We start from the raw sequence: 22,047 nt of genomic DNA, 5'->3' as shown, positions 1-22,047 counted from the left end.
ACACTCTTTTGTCCTCGTCCTTTCTGGCCTAGGTGGTCGTGGCGAGGAGCTGCCGCGATTGTAAGACGTCGGGTCCCTGGTCTGTCTCGTGTACGTGGTGAGTGGCGGGGCATCCCCAGCTTCCTCCCGTCGTCCGCCATACCTTGGGGACATGGGGGGAGCGGCCCGGTATTGTACGGTCTTTGTGGTTGAATGTGGGCCGAATTTCGCTTCATTGGCAATGGGGGCAGTTTGGTGCCCGGCCTGATCTCCGGTGCTGTGGAGCAATAGAGAGTGTTTTGGCAGAGGGAACGGAGCGGTTTGGAAGAGGCACTAGTGAACTGTGCGGTTGCAGCAAGACTGGCAGATTAAAATTGTTGAAATGGCCTATACGACGGTAGTGGCGGAGCGCGCACTTCCGGTGTTCGCTAGTTTGAAATATAGAGGTGTGTTTCTGCGTCCATTCCGTGATTTCGAGCGGGTCGCTTGTTCACATGGTTTTGGGTCAAGTAAGGCTAGTTCTGGAGCTGCTACTGTTGCTTACGTAATCTTGATACTTGCAGTCGGGGGAAGTTAGAGAATACAGCACACTGTGTGGTATGTATGCGACCTAGTGCCTGGCCAGATAGTATTTACGGATGAACGTTGTCGAGGCACCCGGCTGTTATTATGTAATATATGGTATGTTTACAACGGATCAGTGGGCATTGCTTTTGCTTTTCAGTATTGCCCGCTTTGCACACAGCTCAAATAACGGACCTCTGAGGCTTGCATCTCCACGTGTCCAAATTCTTAGGTATGATTTATAGGGTGATCACGTTAGCTATGCCCCAGTGTAAAGGGACGATTGGGCGAGTGGGGTGTAGAGTACCTGTAGAGGCCTTTTCTACGTCCTAGAGCAGTGACCATCCGGGCGCTTTCAGCCAGTGCCGCGAAAGGGTTGCCCACATTTATAATTGTATGTGGGAAGCATTGGCAATTTTCCACATTGCCGCAAGTGTTTTATTTTTATGCTTGTGTCCCCATATCGAGCACAGTGTGTGGACTCAGCACGTGAGCCTCTTGCCAACAGGCTTTGAATGTGAATAACTGTGCATGGGATTAGGAGTGCATTGAAGCAAATGCTCTTTTGCCACAAAACGGGTGTCTTATTCAATTTTAACAAGTGGCATTGCATTTTCAGCGCGATGGATAAGCCTATTCCGTGCGCAATTGTGTTGATGGGGCCCGTATTTACAAAGGGTGTATATTATCATTGGGCCTTGGTATTTCGACGCCCAATTGAGTGACTTATTCAATTTAATACGTGGCATTGCATATTTCAGCGCGATGGGTAAGCCTATTACGTGCGCAAATTTGTTGATTGTGACCGTATTTAAAAATGGTGTATAGTATCATTGGGCCATAGTACCTCGAGGCTCAATCGTGTGACTGATTCATTTTAACACGTGGCATTACATATTTTAGCGCGAGGGGTAAGCCTATTACGTGCGCAAATTTGTTGATTGTGACCGTATTTACAAATGGTGTATAGTATCATTGGGCCGTAGCACCTCGAGGCCCAATCGTGTGACTTATTCAATTTTGACACGTGGCATGGCATTTTCAGCGCGATTAGTAAGCCTATTCCGTGCGCAATTTAGTTGATGGTGTCCCTATTTACAAAGGCTGTATAGTATCATTGGGCCATAGTATCTCTAGGCCCAATCGAGTGACTGGTTAATTTTAACACGAAGCATTGCTTATTTCAGCGCGATCGGTAAGCCTATTACGTGCGCAAATTTGTTGATTGTGTCCGTATTTACAAATGGTGTATAGTATCATTGGGCCATAGTATCTCTAGGCCCAATCGAGTGACTTGTTTCATTTTATCACGTGGGACCGCATATTTCAGCGAGATGGGTAAGCCATTACATGTGCAAATTTGTTGATTGTGTCCGTATCTTCAAATGGTGTACAGTATCATGGGGCCATAGTATCTCGAGGCCCAATCGAGTGATTTATTCATTTTACATGTGGCATTGCATATTCCAGCGCGAGGGGTAAGCCGATCACGTTCGCAATTTGGTTACTGGCGTCCTTATTTAAATATGGTGAGGAGTATCATTAGGCCATAGTATCTCGAGGCCCGTGGCGTGGTATTGATTGGGCAACTACGCAATCACTTTCAGGTCCTCGGGCAGATCTGTGTTGAGGTGCGTTCTGCGTCGAAGATTGATCCCTTGCTATCTCAGCAGGTCTGCTGAGACGGTGCGCTAGGCATCAAGACAGGAGCAATCCTTGTAGCTACAATTATTCAATGATATGCGTTTACGGGTAGGGAGGGGTGTGTTGTTAAGTGATGATTGCTTTCGGCTCAGATCTGTAAGGACTAACAGATGTGGCGATTATAAAAAAAATGTATCACTTGTCCGGTTTCACGGGGGCGAAGTTATGTAGAATGAGTTATAGCTCTACATATTAATTTTGGGTTGCCTCGGTTACCGTAATGCAGGGTTCATCTGCGCAGTTACATGTCGCATGGACATGAGTCCGTAATGCGAGGTTCAACTGCGCATTTACAGGTTCGTTGGACACGGGTTCTTCCCAGTTGTGGCGTTCCACATCGACTGGCAGTTTACACTTTGGCACTTCGTGGGCGATGTGCGTCCTTGGCGTCTGTCCCTCCTTGCATTCGAGACACAAGGCCTGCTTGCACAGGCGTTGCCTGGCATTGGTTCAGTCTAATTGCAGTTGTTGGGTGAGTGCGGGAAGTGAGAAATTGCCCGTGGACCCCCCCCCTTTTCGGGTCGGTTTTAGGCCACACGGTACCCGCAACATCCCAACGTGAGGCCACCTCCCACGCTGAAATATAGGCTGTCCTACTTGGGAGTTCTTTGCATGGCCAGTTTCTTTGATTTCCATGCTATTTCATTGCGCCGACTGACACAGAGGTCTCAGAGCGCTTCACAACGGGTACAGTAATGACACACGTGGAGGGGAAATAAGTGAAGTGAGCAAGTTACAAAGCAAACCCTAAATGACACGTGGCTACGTGACAGTAGATAGCGTCCGAGTGTCAAGAGGTAGCAAACGTACATTGCAGAGGGTATAGTGAGACGTGTACAGGTTACAAAAGCGTACACGCTTCATGTAGTGGTATAATACGGGCTAGGGCGCTCGACCTGGGGACCGGGGTCGAGTCTACGTAGAGGTCGCGATACATGTGTGCCCGGTGTTAAATTTTCCTTTCCTCTGGCCCATGGAGCTGGCAGGATCACATGAATCATTGTGGGACTGGATGCGGCAACCCCTGTTTGTAATTAGGGGACTCACCATTAGGGAAGCTGTGAATCTATGTCTCAGCTTTCCTTTTCAGTTCGCTAGGTGTTCATGGGTAGGGATACTCCTTCTCATGCCCTGCCCCATTCATTTGAGGGTTGAGTTCTCGCGGGTCGTGTAGTGGTTTCTTGCCGCTAGGCCGCGTCTCAGGCACGGATTTCTGGCCTAACCACTGCTTAGCGTGGAGTGCCGGCTCGGTAACTTAGGGGGCGGCTGGAATATGGTTTCCTTGTCTTGCATCGCATGCACATGCTGTGAGGTTGGTCAATTCAATTAAGTTGGGCTGGGTTTGAGCGGTTTAATTATGGTTTCTTGTCTTAAGATCGCGTCACATGTATGCTATCGGTCAAATCGGTTAGTTTGTGCGGCTTCGCACTGCTTAATTATGCTTGCTTCGCAGGATCGCGTCACGCAGTGATTGCGGTCATGTCTGTTATCTGTGCTGAGTTTTGCGCTGCTTTATCAGATATTGTCACTGGATCGAGTTCACATGCTGTGACTTCGGTCACCCCCCCTACCTTGCAGGTGCCTTTGATTGATAATGAATTCTGCGCATAAGCGCTCCTTCTTCTGGGCCGAGCTCGCACTTCGGACGCGGGGGCTAGAACCAGGTTTCGAGCCTAGGGTCGCGTCCAATTAGGTGATCCTGGACTAAGCGCGTTCACATGCATGGGTTTTCGGGCAAATAAGTTTGTTTGTGCTGAGTGGCGCTGCTGTAATAGTGGACTTGGGCAACATCACGTACCTTGCAGGTACCTGAATTGGTATAGAATTACTGCTTATTTTAGCGCTCCTTATTTCTGGGCCGAGCGCGCGCTCCCGGCGTGTGCTAGAACATGGTCTCGGGCCCAAGGGTCGCGGCCAATTAGATGATTCCGGACAGAGCGCGTAACGCGCGTGTGCCGGAAGGTATAATGTAGAACCTGAGCACCTGTCCCTTCGAACAGAGCGCACCGCTGTTACTTTGGCTCTGTCATAACACAGGGTTGGTCCTTCCTTGCCCTTGTAAATAGTGGCATGTGACAGAGTGCAGTGCTTATCCTGGGCCACGCATCCACGTGCTACCGGGCAGGCACTCATTAAGAGGCTACACACTTAATCGCAATTTCCTGGGTAAAGACCTGTCCTTGCAAACGCCTTCTCGGAGCCAAGTCTGTAGAAGAGCGCTTGAAGATCACGCGTTACATCTAGAGGCAAGCACATAGTTCCCACCTTCACTGAGTAGGGGGAGAGCACAAAAGGTTCAAACACGAGCTGTCCGAGCTAGGTGCCTGACTCCCGTTTAAACATAGGAAATGGTATTAGCATGGTCATGAATCCATTCATCAAGGGGCCAAAAATACAGGCTGGTTTTGAACACATACATGTCGAAGGGATGCCGGTCTTGGCATAGTTCGCCTATCCAACAACATTCACCTGCGAGTCAGACTCTACCCAATTGTTCCATAGGAAAGTGTTTAAATTGCTTCTGCTTCACCTACCTCCTCACCTGTCACAATTCTCAGCCCCAGGCATGCCGTCTGGTGCGGCCCTGTTGTAGGGTATTGATTCCCGTCAAGTGAGAATGGGTTCTCACTTGACGGGAATCAATACCCAGGCATGCCGTCTGGTGCGGCCCTGTTGTAGGGTATTGATCGCGTCAAGTGAGAATGGGTTCTCACTTGACGCGAGCCCCCGAGGGATGACTGGGTGTCATGTGAGTCAGCTCACAGCTAGTCGAAGGTCACCCTCCTGGGCCTTGTCGGCAGCCAGTGCTCCTCATGGCTCTTGCCTAGTACCAGAAGTAAACACGATGCTAGAGGATGATACTGCATCAAATGGCGGACTCGCTAACCACATGAACACTTGGTTAAGACACTTCCAGGGTCAGGGAGAATAGAACCTGATAATATAAAGGCCTTCTGCTAATAACGGAGAGGGCTGTAATTGTAATTGTAAGTGCCCTTATAGTAGGGGAACTGGAAGTTCAGTCGGGAGGCCCCGGATGAGGTAGGTTCCTGGGTAGAGTGGTAAGGGGTGGACTTCGGAGGTGATACCAAATGGAACACACCAAAGGGCTTTGCTCATATTCTGGCTTAAGCATCTCTATTTGGACGCAGCGGCAAGTCATGATACCACGCCACCCCCTGCCAGTTCAGGACACTGCTAGTATTATTCTTCTGCCTCACGTTTCTGGTGCATCAGCGGCCACGCAGCCAAGTATACCTCACGGGGCGATGCTCATACTCAATGGTGGCCATGTTCACACAATGCACAGAATGTAGTGCGGTGTCAGTCATATGGGCCTACCCCGAGGTAGCGGAGTGGACAGTTGATACCTGGTCGCTTTTGTTCGGATATATCCACCCGCGCTTTAGCCAGGGCAGCAGGCGGGGGGAGTTAGTTGCATTTATCAAGTGTATTGAGCACAGAAAGTGGGGTCTACAGTGCTTGAGCCAATGGCGTCCGGGTCCGTTGACCCTGACATTCCCTCTTCCGTACCCTGGAAAAGGGCACACAGAGCAGTATGCTCCTTTCTCTGGGCAGGATGTACCAGGGAGCCGTTCGGCTATGGCGGGAGTCGAGCTGATCGCACTGCAGTTTTGTGGGGCATCCTCCCTCTGACATGCACTAAGGGTAGTGATGCATACAAGCGGCTAATTACCCCAGGCACATATTCCAGCAGGCGACGCCTTACATCCTCCTATTGGAGGCAGTACAGAGTCACGTGCAGCGTGTAGTTTGTGTATATAAGCTATTGGAATTGCCTTTTCAGCTATTGTGGCACGCTTCAATTGCTGTGCGAAAATTCTCTTGGGCACCTCAACTTATACAAGGTACAGATTTGCTGTCTGGGCTCACTCCTGTGGCGCTCAAGGGGGAGGGGCCCGCACTATTTTCCCCGCTTAGTTTTCGGGGGTTCTCACTGATCTATCTGGTGACCCAACACTCCTTTCTCCAATGTGAGAAGTTGGCCTGATGTTGATGTCTCCAACTCTCGGGGCACCTTGTAGCAGTCAAAGCAATCCCTTAGGGTGGTGGTTGTATGTCAACCTTACAGTCAAGCTATCCTACTGGTAGCATGGACTAAACAGCCTCGAGGCCAACTCATGAGGGCATTGTGAAGCCAGTGTCTTACCACTGCAATCCTGTGACATCACATGTGGGGACTCCACACTTAGTTATCTATATTAAAATATATGTAATTTTCACTAGAATGATCCCCTGTACTCTTTGAGTATGGAAGCTCAAGCGTTTAATCAGTAGCACTTTTACTGATTATTCGGGGAACCGCATTACGGCAGTAGTTGAAACTTACCGGGGTGTAGTCTGCTGACGCTTTGTGTAGGTGTGGGTTGGGTCTCAGTGGAGTGCGCTGGATCTCCTATTGTACAGATTACAGGAAGCACTATCAGCAATGGTGGCCCCTCCTCAGCGCTTGGTCCTTCACCGGGGGGTTTGACCCCATGTACCTGGGACGGTCTACTCTAATGCTGTAAAGGGCATACAGACCCGGGGGGGTATGTGCAGATTAGTGACAGAGGGGCTTTGGTTCGTCAGGCATGTGTTGATTCAGGACAGGATAAGGTCACTTTGAAGTGGAAGGGGTCCAACTCTCTCCTGTCGGTTTGACTTGTTCCTATTGGACTGACGAGAAGCTCTGCAGAGTAGGGTTGCAGGTTTCCCTAAGTAGCGAAGTGGTGGGGGCCCGGGCGGCGACGGTGGCCGCCGGCCGGGCTGTGGCGGAGTTACAGGGCGATCCGGAAACAGAGAGGTGCAACATTGTACTTCAGCGGGCACATAGGGGTGCCAGAGCCTAACCTCGAACCTCATGGGAGGTCTGGGAACCCGTGTCAGCACCCCAGTAGTCCTTCGGGCGGTTGTGGGCCTGTGCAACCGGGGGTTTGCCTAGATACGCCCGCAAGGGGCGTGAGTAGAGTGATTACCATAATGGCGCAGCAGATGGGTGGTTCGCCACTGTGCTGCTTGGCTCATCAGGCGGGCAGGTGGCGAGAATGCGGCCTGCCCATGGATCGTCCGTAAGATAACCCACCGTGATTACATAACGTTGTATGTAATAAACCTGCAGCAACTTTTTTCCCAATCTAACACTGGTGTCTGTGTTTTATTTACGGGATGTTGGGTATGTTGGGGGCGGGGGTTCTGTTGACCTGATGGGACTATGCGGCTGCCCGAGGCCACCCGGTGGCCATCAGGAGGGCGGGCCTCTTAGTCCCAGAGGTCTACCCCCGCCCCCAGCCTGTGGTCCTCCACTCCTCCCCCGGGCAGGGGGAGCCTAGTAGGCTGTGACGCACGTCCGGGGCGGCAGGCAAGGCGAGGGGGTATATATCTCCCCCTCGCCATTTTAGTTGCCTCTTTGCCTCTTTGCCTCTCCGGACGCGCGTGTCGTGCATCGGGACACTCTTTTCCCTCCCTACCTCTTACCCTGAGTGTCTACTTGGGGGGGTGGGCACCTGGGGAACTTTAATGTGTTCTTTTTCGTTGCAGGCGGAGTTACAGGGCGATCTGGAAACAGAGAGGTGCAACATTGTACTTCAGCGGGCACATAGGGGTGCCAGAGCCTAACCTCGAACCTCATGGGAGGTCCGGGAACCCGTGTCGGCACCCCAGTAGTCCTTCGGGCGGTTGTGGGCCTGTGCAACCGGAGGTTTGCCTAGATACGCCCCGCAAGGGCCGTGAGTAGAGTGATTACCATAATGGCGCAGCAGATGGGTGGTTCGCCACTGTGCTGCTTGGCTCATCAGGCGGGCAGGTGGCGAGAATGCGGCCTGCCCTTGGATCGTCCGTAAGATAACCCACCGTGATTACATAACGTTGTATGTAATAAACCTGCAGCAACTTTTTTCCCAATCTAACACAGGTGTCTGTGTTTTATTTACGGGATGTTGGGTATGTTGGGGTCGGGGGGTTCTGTTGACCTGATGGGACTATGTGTCCTTGCTCACCGCCCTCCCACCTGCCAGTTGCTGCTGAGATCAGCTGACGCCACTATCTGCCGGCCCGCCCTCCCGGGCCATAGCCGGTCGGAACACTACTCCTGCTGCACCAGGCTGCCCTACTTTTGATTTCGGCTGAAGAATGGCTTGCCGCCCTGCACCCTTTGGCTGCCCCCTGCTGTGTCTTGATGCCGCTTCCAAGCGCGGCTTGTGGAATTTACACGGAGCTGTCCCCTGTTTCTATTTCGGCGTGCCCGCCTCAACTGGTCTGCTTTCCTATCGCGGGTACAGCCGCCTATGCCTCGATTAGTGTCTCCTGCCTCCATTGTGCTACTGCTCACATTGGACGGGTGCCCCTACCTATGCTCAACACTATTTGTGGCCCTGCACCCTTTGGCTGCCCCCTGCTGGGTCCTGCTGCCGCTTCCAAATGCGGCTTGTGGAATTTCACACAGAGCGGTCCCCTTTTTCTATTTCGGCCCAGTGCCCGCCTCAACTGATCTGCTGTCCTCCCGCGGGTACAACCGCCTATGCCCCGATTAGTGTCTCCTGCCTCCACTGTGCTACTGCTCACATTGGCCTGGTGCCCCTACTCAATTTCAACGTTAACTGTGGCGGATTGCTCTAGCTGGCCCACCCCGAGCCAGTCCCGGCTGTTTCTCCCTCAGTTTGGCTGGTCGGCGGACTTACCGCCTAGGGGATTCCAACGTCTCCCACAACCGGCCCACCTGTGTTTTGGCTCCAGGCATCACTGCAGCTGCTCGCTGGGCTCGGCCCTACATTTCTCATCTGCGGGCCTGCTACCCCCAGGCACTCTGGTCTCCTCTCCCCTGCTGCTTGGCTGCTCCTCTCGCCTGTGTCCTCCAGCCATGGGAAGAACCGACCCAAAGCAGCCTAAGCTCACCTTTGATCAGCGCCGCCAGACCTGCCAGGAGGGAGCTGGTGCGGACGGGAGTGACCCCCTGGTTCCTTCTGAAATGGCGCAACTCCGCAAGGACGACCTGAAGGCCATCATGCTGGATGTGAAATCCACTGTCACCAACATAGCGGCTCAGCAAGATCAACTGTCTACCCGCCTGGACATAGTGAAAACCCTGGTTGACTTCCATGATGCCCGACTCCTTGATGTTGAGACCAGGGTGTCTGACGCAGAGGACGCAGCTACCCAAGATCGCCAGGAATTGCTACAGATGGACAAGATACTAGCTGTTATTCGAGATAAGAACGAAGATTTGGAAGCGTGCTCTCGTAGGAGTAACCTTCGTATCACAGGAGTGCCCGAGTCCACCAACATCTCTCGCATGGAGGACTATGTGGAGCAACTGGCACGTGAGCTCTTTGGCGACGTCCTAAAGTAAAAGTAAAGTAAAGTCCACATTTGTAAAGCGCACAATCACCCGTAAGGGTCTCTAGGCGCTGGGGGCCGTCGGGAAGATTAAGCGAGCTATTGCCCAGAGTCACATGGTGCTGGGCTAATCTGCCGCCGGAGCCGGGGATCGAACCGTGATCCCCAGATTCCAGCTTCAGTCGCCCTGGCCGCGGCGCCACACCTCTCCCTCTCATCTGTTTTCATTGTTGAGCGGGCTCATCATTCCCTTGGTCCCCGTCCTGGCCCTGGCCTGCCTGCCCACCCGATCATAGCTAAAATCTTGAACTTAAGGGACCGTGATGCCATCCTCCGGGCGGCCAGGGAAATAGGGGACATTCGCCACCAGGGTAACTCCCTCTCGTTGTACCCTGACAACACCGTTGCAGTTCAGGCGGCACGCCGCGAGTTCCTGCCGGCCAAAAGGATCCTACAGAAGCATGAGATCTCCTACTTACTGACGTACCCGACCAAACTGCGTGTTAAACAAGGCACAAAGACTCTCACCTTCCCAGACCTAAGAGAGGCACTGGCTTTCGTTGACAGATCCCACCGTTCTTTGCCGGCCAACTCCCAAGCAGCTGCTGCTGATAACCTCAGCGACACTGACTAATCAGTTCACCGAGCCTAAATGTCATGTCCCTCGCACTGTTTGGGTTTCTGGCCTGTAATTTTCATTAAGACTTCTGGGTACATGTGGCCATCTGGGTCAATTTCGCTCCCTTCTCTGCCACTGACGTGAAGATCCTTCACTGCTTGATGTTTATTCCTGTTGTTTGCTAACGCTAACGGCCTGGCCACCCTGTCTCTCTGGCAGGGGCGTATGCTAGGCGTCGCAATGCCCCCACAGGATAATTCCCATCACGGACACAGATTCTTCCCTTCCCAATTGTGGGTCCCTGGGGTGGGTTTGGGTGTTCTCCTGTTGTTTTTTTGGTTTTTTTGCGGGAGGGTTCTGGGCGTTGGTTGTTCTGGGTCTCGGGTTTGCGACCTCCTAATGAGGCCTTGTTGTCTCTTCTTGCACAGTCCTTGGTCCAGGGCCTTTTTGTAACCAGGCTTCCCCTCCATGCTTATCAGATTCCTGTCAAAGGGATTGTTTTGTCTGTCCTGATGGCCCTTTCTGGGGATTTGGTAGCATGTTTGATTGTATTTTGCCGAGTTGTTCCCTTGATTATTGCACCACCTACTGCTCTCACGTCACAGTGTACCGCTTATCGCAGATGCACCCAACTCCTACCCTCTATGCCACTGCTTTCAGACGTCCCTTCCCTGGTTGTAACACCATGACTGACACTACACTTTGGACTTGGAATGTCCGTGGGCTCAATGACTACCGTAAGGCACGATTGGTCCATGCCCATCTCGCTCGACACAAAGTGGACATTTTTTTTTTGGGGAAGAGACTCATCTTATACAATCCACTGCCTCTAGACTAATTTCCCGACATTGGGGCGAAATCCATTCCTCCTTCTACTCGAACTACTCTCGGGGGTGTCCATACTGCTGCATAGGGGGCTCCCATGGCAGACCTCTCAAGTGCTCACCGACCCTGGCGGGCGCTTCGTAATTCTCTCCCGCATCCTGCGGGCCCAGCCCGTGACACTAGCTGCAATATGCGGTCCTAATTGCGACTACCCAGCCTTATTTGCTCAGGTTTGGCATCGCATCTCATCCTTTGGCCCAGCTTCTCCCCTCTGGGGGGACAATTTGATTTCAACGTCAGTCTGGACCAGTCCGGCTCCCATGTTTCTGACCTGCGCACGGCCTCACTTCTTAGCTCCATCCTCCCGGATAACTCTCTGTACAATGCGTGGCGTCATGCTCACCCTTTGGCCCGCGAAGGCACATTTGTTACTGGCTCACAAGGCTGCTGGCCACGCCTGGACTTATGGATCAATACTCCGGATGCTTTGGTCTGGCTTACTTCGGTGGATCATATGGCGCGCAGTCTCTCCGACCACGCTCCCATTAGCCTATCCCTCCTTGTCCCTCATTCCCACTGCCGGGATTTCTCATGGTGGCTCCCCCCGAACTCACTATGCGACTCGGTCTTTTGCGATGAGATACAGACTGCAATCGTAAATTATTTCAAGCTTAACGAGGGATCTATTTTAAGACTGTAATCTGTGGGGAATGCAACTCCAAGCAGTCTGGCGTTCTTCGCTCCATCCATGGCACTCTGGATAGAATTGAAAAGGAGAGCAAACTGCTGGACGCTTCTCATGCCCAGAACCCGCTTGCTGATACACTCGCTCAGATACGTGGGAAACTGACCGAGTTTTCCGACGAGGCGAATAGAGAATTGAAATTTCTTGGTAGGGAGGCGCGGGCACGTCGCTACGGTGAGGGCGATCGCCCTGGTAAATCTTTTTTGTCTGCCTCGCGCAGCATCGTATATTACCGCCCTGCAGGACGGTGGTCCTTCCCGCACTACCTCCCTGAAGAAATTAAGGCTCGTTTCACTGCATTCTACACTCAACTATAGACGCCCGGTTCTGTACCACCACTCGAGGTGCTAGAGCAATATTTTGATACTCTTCAGCTCCTCTGGCTCGATAATCCACATCGGGAATTCCTGGATAAGCCCTTCTCTAAGGAGGAGATTTTAGCTGCTAAAAACAGTATGCCTTGTGACTAGGCCCCTGGCTCTGACGGACCTGCCAGCCTCCTTTTACAAGGCCTTCGCCCCTCTTTTGATTCCTCACCTAGCTGCCATGTATAAGGAGTCCTTCGAAACAGGCCAGTTCCCCCATCGCTGCGTGAAGCACTCTTAACCTTACTTCTCAAGCCGGACAAGCCCCCGAGCAGAGAGATTCCTATCACCCCTCTCCCTCATCAACACAAACAACAACATTTTCGCCAAGCTGCTTGCCTCCAGTCTACTTCCGCTCATGCTACATATTGCCCTTCCTGACCAGTCCACCATGGCTTTCGACACCTTGGAAAGGCCCTTCCTTTTTTATCTTCTTCCCTGCCTCGGCTTCAGTCAGGTTTTTATACGCAAATTGCTACTTCTGTATACTCTTCCCACCGCCCGTCGCCGTATCAATGGACAGATCCCCGAGCCCATTTCGATCGGGCGTGGTCGCCGACAGGGGTTCCCGCTCTCACCCATGCTTTTCGCTGTCGCTATGGACCCTCTCACAGCTCGCCTCCAGCAGCCTCATACCCAGAGAGGCATTGGATTTGCAACTCGGGCTTTACTTGTTTCCATGTACGCGGACGATATCACTCTTTATGTTTGCCACCCCCAAGAGAATCTCAGCCCTCTAGTCCGTGAAGTGATACGTTTTAGTGGATATTCTGGCATCCAGGTCAACTGAAATAAATCAGTATTATTTCCTCTTACGGACGCCACAACCCCCTTTGATCTGGATTATCCTTTCGTCTGGGCTTCAGAGCCCACCAGGTATCTGGGTGTTTGATTAAGGAGAGACCTGGATGAACTCTGGAGAGCTAACTTTGGCCACGCAGTAGATTGCTTAGAATCGAAGATCCCCCTTTGGAACCAGGTGTCACTCTCTTTGGCCGGGCGTATAAAGATTGCCAAAATGGTGGTGCTCCCGAAGTTTTTATATCTCTTCATTAACATCTCAATTCCTCTCACCGCCCATTTTTTTCGCAAGGTTCGCTCTTTGCTAATTACCCTGGTTTGGGCCGGACGGCAACCCAGGATCGCTTACAACATCCTGACCCTTCCGATGTCGCAGGGTGGGCTGGGAGCCCCGGACTTTAAGCTCTATGCTCTTAGTGCTAAGGCCAGCTTTCTCCATTTCTGGCTTCACCCTACTCCGTTCCAACCCCATGTTGCGGTGGAGGCCGCCCTCCCTGCCCCATGGCCGCTCACAACTGCGCCATTCGCCCTGGCGAAACTCCGATGCACCGAAATCGACACGGTCGAAATCTTGCGCTGGGCCTGGGACGGACTACGAAAGATTTCCGGCTTTGATACGCTATCCGCAAACTCAATGCCCATTGCCCGTCACCCTCCTTTTCCTCCGCTACAGTCGTCGGGGATGGCTAAACACACCGCTCGTCTAGGTCTCTCCACAATATCGGACCTGTATCCCCAGGGCACTTTTTTTTCGGTTGCCACTGACTCTGGCCCAATGGACACCCTGTTATATTACCAACTCCGGGCTGTCTGCAGGAAGATCCACTCCACCTATCCCCAACCTCCTCCCTCATTGGCCACTCTTGATCTTCTTTGTGCCTCTTCCTCTCCCAAGAAATTGGTTACTAACATTTATGCTTACACGCTTGCAGCATCCTCTATCTCTACCGACCGGGTGCGCATTGCATGGGGCGAGGACCTGGGAATCGAGATCTCTCAAGTGGATTGGTTGTATTGTTGTACTCAGATAAAACGCCTCTCCCCCAACTACCGTTTGCGCCTCATACACTTCATACATACATAGGCTGTACCGTACCCCCGCTCAACTTGATAGATTGGGTCTTGTAGTAAGTGGCAGATGCTTGCGTTGCTCCTCGCCCACGGCTAATTTCTCTCTTCTTGCCTGGCTTTGCCCCCGGGTTTTGGCATACTGGAGTGAGGTTTGTGCGATTATCTCCGATATCACCTTGACACCTCTTCAACCTGACCCCGTGATCTGCCTCTTAGGCTTCGTTAAATTTTGCCCAGGTACCTCTTGTCGTTTGACTGCCATGCTGCTGGTCCTCGCACGGCGTAGGGTCTCCATGTGCTGGGGTCGCAGTCCTACAGCTAAGGCGGCCCTCTGGCTTGAAGATGCGTCCAGTTGCCAAACCCTCCTCTCTGAGTTCTGGGACCTTTTGCCAGCCAAATCTCGTCCACTGGACATATGAGGCACTCCTCACCTACCTCTCAAGACATGACCCCAGCATCCTGCGACCGTCCCCCCGCTCATCGCCAGCACTCCGCCCGCGGTGGTCACCGGTGTTAGCCAATGAGCTGCTTCCTTTTCATTTACGGCCCTTCACTCCCTCTGCTTTCTCCCCCTACACATTGTGCCTCCTCCGGTCATCTGCTATCACCTCTCATGTGGCTTTATGACAAATCTCCATGCCATTGTGAAACGAGTACGCAACTATCTTTGCTGTGATACAATGTATTGCTGTGCTTAATCCTTTGCTATTGTGGACCTATGTAACTATGATGTGCAATTTTTTCTAATGAAGGTTTTCGAAAAATCAAAAAAAAAGAAGTTTAGAATCTAATGCGTGACAGCAAACCCATTGACATGCTCTTCCAACCTCACCTGCATGTCTCCAACAAATCACACGTCTGATTGCCTCAAGTCCACACCGGTGGTAGCAGTGTGCACTGCAAATATTAAGTAGTGATACATTAAGACTGACATATTCGGCAAGTGATGCATATTCAGTCAATAGGATTAAGGAAAAATCTAATGCCTAAGCACGATTCCCATATGTGTGTTGTGCCATTGACTGCACATCTGTGCCATGAGTATACCACATTGTATACCTATCAATGTGATAGAGGAGGACCAGGTGAGAGTCGCTCACGATCCCGGGGACTGAATTGGGCCCCCTATTAGTATCCTTATTTTACTTGTTGCTTGCTTGTCCTACTCCCTCGCCAGCTTTCATCTTTTTGTTGCTTCTTTTTTTTTCCTGGCCCTGAGAAGATTAAGCGATTTGCCCAGAATCAAAAGATGTTGAGCCGATGCGGGGGACTCGCACCGTTTTATGGTAACATCTGCTCACTTGGCTCCTCTGCTGTAATGTAATGTAATGTAAAGGGCTCTTGTATAGTGCTCTGTTACTTCAAAGAGTGTCCTGGTGCTATGTCCCTTCTGAGGTTGGCTGACTAGAAGACCCAAAGCATTACTCCTGATTGAAGAGCCACATTTTCAGTTTCTTAGGAAACTTGACAGTGGCTGAAATGGCCCGGAACTGCAGGGGTAATGTATTCCTTGCTGATGGTCTAAAAAGGAAAATAACCTCCTTCCAGCTCTGGAGCACTGGATCTGAGGGCTCTTGGCCAAAAAAATGTTGGTTGAACGAAGTCATCTAGATGGAGCAAAGGGAATACTCCTTGCGCAGAGATACACTGCCGCAGGCTGATGGAGGGCCTTCTGAGCAAGTACCAGGGTTTTGAAAGGAATCCTCTTCTTAATAGGGAGCCAGTGGAATGCCCTCAAATGAGAAGACTTGTGTGTTCTCAGTGGCAGGCCCAACAGGGTACAGGCTGCTGCGTTTTGGACCACCTGCAACTTATTGATGAAGTAGTCTGAAAGACTCAGGTACCCTGCATTGCTGTAGTCAAGCCTTGTTGTTATTAGGGAGAGGTGTGGCGCAGTGCTGACTCTGGAGCACAAGGTTCACGGTTCAATTCCTGGCGCCGATAGCAGCTCAGCTCAGCATCATGTGACCTTGGGCCATAGCTCGCTGAATCTCCGCAACTACCCCCAACGACTTGAAATGTTCACGCTTTACAAATAGGAATTATTATTACTACCTGTGTGCTCACTGTGCTCTGCTTGTAGTTCTTGCTCCAATATCTCTAGACCTGGCTGGCTTTTGAATAGTAACGCCCCCATTCCATGTCTCTCTGTGCGTTTCAGGTCTAACCCACATCGTGCAATTTGGAAGGACCTTTGTCCCAGGCGTACTTTTCTTTGCGCACATCAGAGGACTGTGCAATACTCAAACTACATGCCTAATTATCTATCCGTAGGTATGTTTGCATGTAGTCTTTCTGTATCTGTCCATGTATCTGTCTGCCTGTAGTCGTTTGCATTATGTACATGTCTATCTATCTGTCTTGATGTGGCTTCCTGCTGGTCAGCTTCCCATCAAGCCATTATGCAGCTTCCCATCAAGCCATTATACTAATACCTTACAACAACAATTGGCAAAGCCAATAGGTCTCACCCATGTGAGCTATTAAGTTATAGTGCTTTTTTTTTAAATTGCGAGGCACAGGTCATGTACAGCCTCAGTGTTGCACACACTCCCTCCGAGATTCCGCGCCGCCCTTGCACCAGCAATTTTAATCCTAATGAAAACTTTCAGCCATGGCGCATTTCAGTCACGCTGTTGTGTAGGCGAAACCTATTGGCTATTGCCATTGCTTGTTGGAAATGCATCCCAATTGGAATGTTCTGGCTCCATTCAATTCCTACGGTGTCAGTCACTAAATTGCTTCCTTTTTACTTTATCTTGAGGTCACGGAATAAGGAGATTTTTTTTCACATCTGTCTACTTAGTCGCTATGTCAACTCTTTCGGATGTTATTTTCTATTGCTTGCATAATGCTCTTGTTAGGTCTTTGCTGCTCCACTGAGGTCCAGTACATTCACGCCCTTCCATTTAAGGAAATAGGAGTTATCTACCTGCATGTGGGTGCCATTGATTGATTTTCTTGCCGAAAAAGCCATGCAATGTAAAATCCATTTAATTTCAGCAATAACTTTACTATTCAATGACCTATTCAATCAATCAAATCTATACAATTGTCAATCACCCCTTTGTCTTTTGTGAGTGTGTGTTGTAATATTGGGTGTTCCCTTGCCCATTTTTATTTCTATACTGTACTAATTCTTCACTACACAACATATAAATATATATACAGCAGTCATCATAATTTGGGTTTTAAATAATGATTAGAAAATATTCTTTAGGACTAATACTGGTTCTAGCAATGCAATAACAGCACAAATATTTGTACTCTTGGTTCAGGTTTAAAAAGTGATCAAATTTAGTTATATGTTAATATAAATGTTCATAAACTCATGGTCATTCATCTACAAATCAACTAAATGATGTTATGTAGTCCGAAATATTTTGGGGGTTATTCGGTATAATATATACCAATCACAATATTTTTTGGAGACACCTTGGTTTCTTAATCACTTTCATTCTGTGATCTCCTCAATGTAGTGTCTCAGTTGATTCAGAAACATTGATTCTTTATAGAGATGAATAACTTTCATTGCTTATTTCATGATTCACTACTTTATAAGCAACATTTGGAAACCTGTTTTCCATTTTTTTCTACAGCATGATCAGGTACCTTCATGACCCCTGTACCAAAATAATAAAAAATGCAGCATACCCTTCAAACGTAGCACCTGGAAACAAAACATATGAGGCAGGATAAATTTGAAGGTAATGAAGCAGCGCGGCGCTGCCATAAAGTTTGCAGTGCTGCGTCATTTGAAATAACACAGGGATGTGCTGTATTCACAAGAATATGGCTCACCCCTATGTTCTCCCTTGCTCTGGCTCAGAAAATAGCTTCCAAAAAAGACACCCTTGCACCATAGAGCAAAGGAGCCTGCTTTTCTGGGATGATTTCCTGCAACACAGGCACCCTTGCACCGTGCAAGAGTGTCTGTGTTGCAGGGAATGATTGTTTGTGTGCAGGAAGCGACACCTTCCTGCACCTAAACAATCTGTAAAGGCGATTTGCTCTTTCTATTTGTGCTGAAGAATGCAGCACACATAGAAATAGCAAAAACGAGGAGAAATAAAAGTATTTCTCCTTGTTGCATCAATCTAACGCCTGCTTTTGCATGCCGTTAATTTTTGGCGCCGCCTCAGATTTCCGCATCCTTGTAAATCTGGGGAAGCATCAAAAAGCAATGGGTGCTGCGTTGGATTGTCCATAGCAACACCCACTGCACGCCCCTTTTACACACATACATGTGTGAAAGGGTACCATATTTATAAAGCGGCATTAAGCCATGAAAAGTGGCTTATTGCCACTTTGTAAATATTGTGTAGAGTATTGAGCCACTGTAACTTCGAAGAAAGTGAAGTTCCGGTGGCCAAATCCCCTTGTAAATATGCTCCTTTTGCAGTTCGGAGAACAACCTAGGAGCTTATTTACAAGCCCCTTGCGACACGGGTGCATCGCTTTTAATACGAGAAAAAGTGACGTAGAGGCAGCGCTAGGGGATTTTAAATAAACCCCCAAGTTTTCAAGGCTTTTCTGACCTTTAACACGGATGGTAGATGGCTGTTCTCCAGTGGACTAGTTCCATAGATATGCACATGGGCATGGAAAGATCTCTTGCCCTACTTTCAATATGTAGTGCAGGCAACCCTAAAAGTAGCCTTTTAGGTTGACTTGAAAATCTGTGCGAAGGTGTATTTCTTGACTTTTTAATTAGAAAAGTTAGTTCAGTTTCATGGTAAATTTTGTTTATCATGCAGGCAAATATAAAGTGAATATTCTTCTTTACTGGAAGACGGTGCAACTGACATAGATGATCAGAGACAGGATCACAGTTTTAAAGGTTGCTGACTCCTCTACTAATTAGTTTTGCACATTTTTTAGACCTGTGATAATCGTTGTGGGGAGGCCACAATAGACTGTATTGCCGTTTTCCAAGCAGGATTGAACAAAGGTATTGGCCACCCTTACCCTGTGACTAAAAGATTAAAAAAAGGATAAATGTTCTTGAGAGTGCTTCAGGAACAAATTGTTTTCAGGGTAATGGAGAGAACTGTGCAGTGGCGGCTACTAGCATTGCCTAGTGGTAGGGCAGGTAGGGGGTGGGAAGTACAATCAAAACTAAACAATTTATTAAAAAGAATTAAAATTACACATAACTGCTGCTCTGATGGCCGCCGCCTTGCTCCTCACTCCCAATCCTCGACTCCGGCTGCACACTACGCAGACTCCCTGATGCCAATCACGGTGCTTCTAGTATTAGAGTAGTATTCCTAGCATGAGAGAAGTTCTGAGATTGGTCTGAGCAGGCATTGTTTGCCACGCAGACTTTGCCCGGGAGCCTGTGGTGTTTCTCCAACCCAGCTGTGCTACACAGCTGGGTAAGAAAAACGGCCTAAAATGGCCAGCCAAACAGACATGCACACTTAAAAGTGCCCACCACTCCTCCCCCTGCCATGCCTCCCGAACATCATTGCCTGCCCCAGCCCTGCTAAAGACTCACCTTGTTAGCTATTAGGAAAGCAAAAATAAAATGATGATAAAATGCTTTTATTATCATTTTATTTTTCCTCTTTTAGCAGGTGGCGATGCTCCTTCGCCATTAAGGAGGAACCGCCCCTGGAACTGTAGCAGGATTCTTAGTGTCATTCTACAAACAGATTATAAACAGAGTATCATCAGCATAAAAATGCATAATGGCAATGACTTACTCAAGTAATGTAGCCAGGAGTTGGACATGAATGGTAAAATATCAGGAGAGAAAGAACTGAACCTGAGGGATGCCCAAACATAGCCGGGTGGCCTTGGAAGTGAAAGTGCATAATGTCAACGTATTGGATTCTTTGGCATAAAAATGACTTTATCCATTGAAATACTGTTCATTGTAACAGAAACATGTCGTGGACTATGTTGAATGTGGCAGATAAGTTTAGGAATATCACTACTCCTGAATTTCCTCTAACCACCAGCATTCTTATGTCATCCACAGCAGATGTAAACACCAATTCAGTCCAGAAGCCTAACTTGAAACCTGCAAGTACGGCACAGAAAAAGCCATTAACCACTACCAAGGCTTGTTGTTTGGAAGTGACTACTTTCTCTAGGATTTTATATAAATAAGGTAATAGAGGAATAGGTCGAAAGTTGTCTGGGTCCCCTGGCTCAAAGGAGAGATTTTTATCATAGTTATAATACTGTTCTTTTTAGACTCTAAAAGAACTTTTCTTGAATCAAGTGAAGCATTAATTATATCTATTGCTAGAAGAGTAATGTTGTTGCTCGACTTTCTCAACTGAGCAACAGGGCAAGCACCCAAGGAGAGCCAGAAGGTTTACTGGACTTCAACATCCTCTGGCAATCCTCTTCATTAATTAGGAAGAACATTCTAAAAATTGGTAGCACTTCTTTTAAATGGACTCCTAAAATCTTCTCTTTGCACAGGCCTATGAGAGTTGGATTTAAAATGTCTCTTACTTCCCGCCCTTATCATTAAAATAAACAGGGCAAAGCAAGTCAATAATGTCTGGAGATGTGATAATTCTGAAGCTAATAGGATAAGGGTTCTGAACTTGGTCAATAATTCCTGTGTAGAGTGTTTGATATTCAGCGTTTATGGGAGTAATACGTTCATTTAATTTAGCCCACAAGCCGGTTATATGGCCTCCTTTGTGTGACAATGTCAACGTAATCTTCACTGCTATAAATTTTCTGCCTTGCTTTTCCAATAATCTAGTTTGTCTTTCTTAATTCTTTTAGAGGGGCGATGTACCATTGCTGAGGCAACGGTGTTCAGTGTTTTGGCTAAAGTAGTATTGATTTTCAATAGCATTGCGTCCACATCAGTGGAAGGAATGGGAAATGTGCAGTGATTATAGTGCTTTTGATTATAGGGCTTGTGAAAGTATGTGTTAAAAGCCTCTTGAGTAACCTATTTCTAGTTGCGGTGAGTGATTTGTTGCTTGGAGGCTTTATAGTCTTTTTTTTAAAATCCATAATGTAGAACATGACTTGTAAGCCACCTGTCTGTTCTAGAGTACCCCTCCATTGAATTCATTTGGAGTTGATCAGAAATATATCAAATGCATGTCCCTCTGTATGAGCAAGCTTATTAGCTAACTTTTTAATTATAACGCACTGAATATATCAATAGTTTTAATACTGCTAGAATTCACCAGATTGGGGTGCTAGAGAGTCCGGATGTAAGATGGCTCTACTGTCAAGAATCCTGTGATCAACTGCCCAGCCTCACACCCTTCTCTGGAACATTTTTGCCTTCAGGGCCTAAATATTGATGTGACCAACCATAGCCCCCAACTACAATCCATCCACCGAATGAGAGACGATGATGTGGCTGCATCCTGCCACCCTTGAGGTCAACAGCCTGGGCCCCGCATGAGTCAATTGCTGGTGGGGAGGGCTTACGGTCGACCAGGCTTGACACGAAACCCTAACATAACCGCTGAAGATGCGCATTATCTGACTTCACAACAATCTACTTGTGGGACGCCGATTGGATGGCGGAGACATTGCCGTGGACATCCGCCCTTGGAGTCGCCAACCGTGGACTTGTGCATACTGTTGGTGAGAGGGGCCTGAGTTTGGCCGTCCTCACTGAGTAGCTCAGACCTGACAGGCGAAGAAGCACCTGAGCACATCCCCCTGGCAGTAAGTGTGCGGGACAGGATAACTGAGGGGGTGGAGAACTAAATCCCTGTGACAGCTGTAGGGCCCCACTGAGACGATGCCGCTGAAGACCTCGAGCTGAGAACCACAGCATGGACTGATGTGGATTGGACGTTTTGCAGGTAAATTAGAGGCCTAATAGCGGGCTTCAAGTGATCCACATTACACCTAGGACTGCATTAACCATGGTCTTAGACTCACAGTCATGGGCTGCTGGCCCGGGCGGCCTATGAGCTTTGGAATCTGTCCCTGAGGGGTGCACCACAGCAACCTGCACCCCTTCATTCAAGTAGCTCTAATATTGCATAGACCACGCGGCTGTGACTGGGCCTTCGCCCCATTGGTTGATGGGCTGATAC

The 22,047-nt window shown here is 49.2% G+C and overlaps 1 protein-coding gene across 6 annotated transcripts in view; it reads left to right on the top strand.

Moving 5' to 3' along the window:
* The window catches only part of LOC144824554 (uncharacterized), a 776,466-nt gene that overhangs the window by 579,471 nt on the left and 174,948 nt on the right, over nucleotides 1–22,047 (top strand). Inside the window, exon 9 of one of the 6 annotated variants that reach the window (XR_013609011.1) lies at nucleotides 19,998–20,126. The exons of 4 other annotated variants lie outside the window; for them this stretch is intronic. The gene's annotated coding sequence lies outside the window, so the exon portion shown is untranslated. Of the gene's footprint in view, nucleotides 1–19,994; nucleotides 20,127–22,047 lie in introns of all 6 variants that reach the window. One more of the 6 variants, XR_013609010.1, reaches the window with a different exon arrangement.

Source organism: Lissotriton helveticus, chromosome 3_1, assembly GCF_964261635.1.
Source record: "Lissotriton helveticus chromosome 3_1, aLisHel1.1, whole genome shotgun sequence".
NCBI lineage: Eukaryota > Metazoa > Chordata > Amphibia > Caudata > Salamandridae > Lissotriton > Lissotriton helveticus.
Note: the sequence above shows the minus strand (reverse complement) of the source record. Positions and strands in the feature narration are given on the sequence as shown.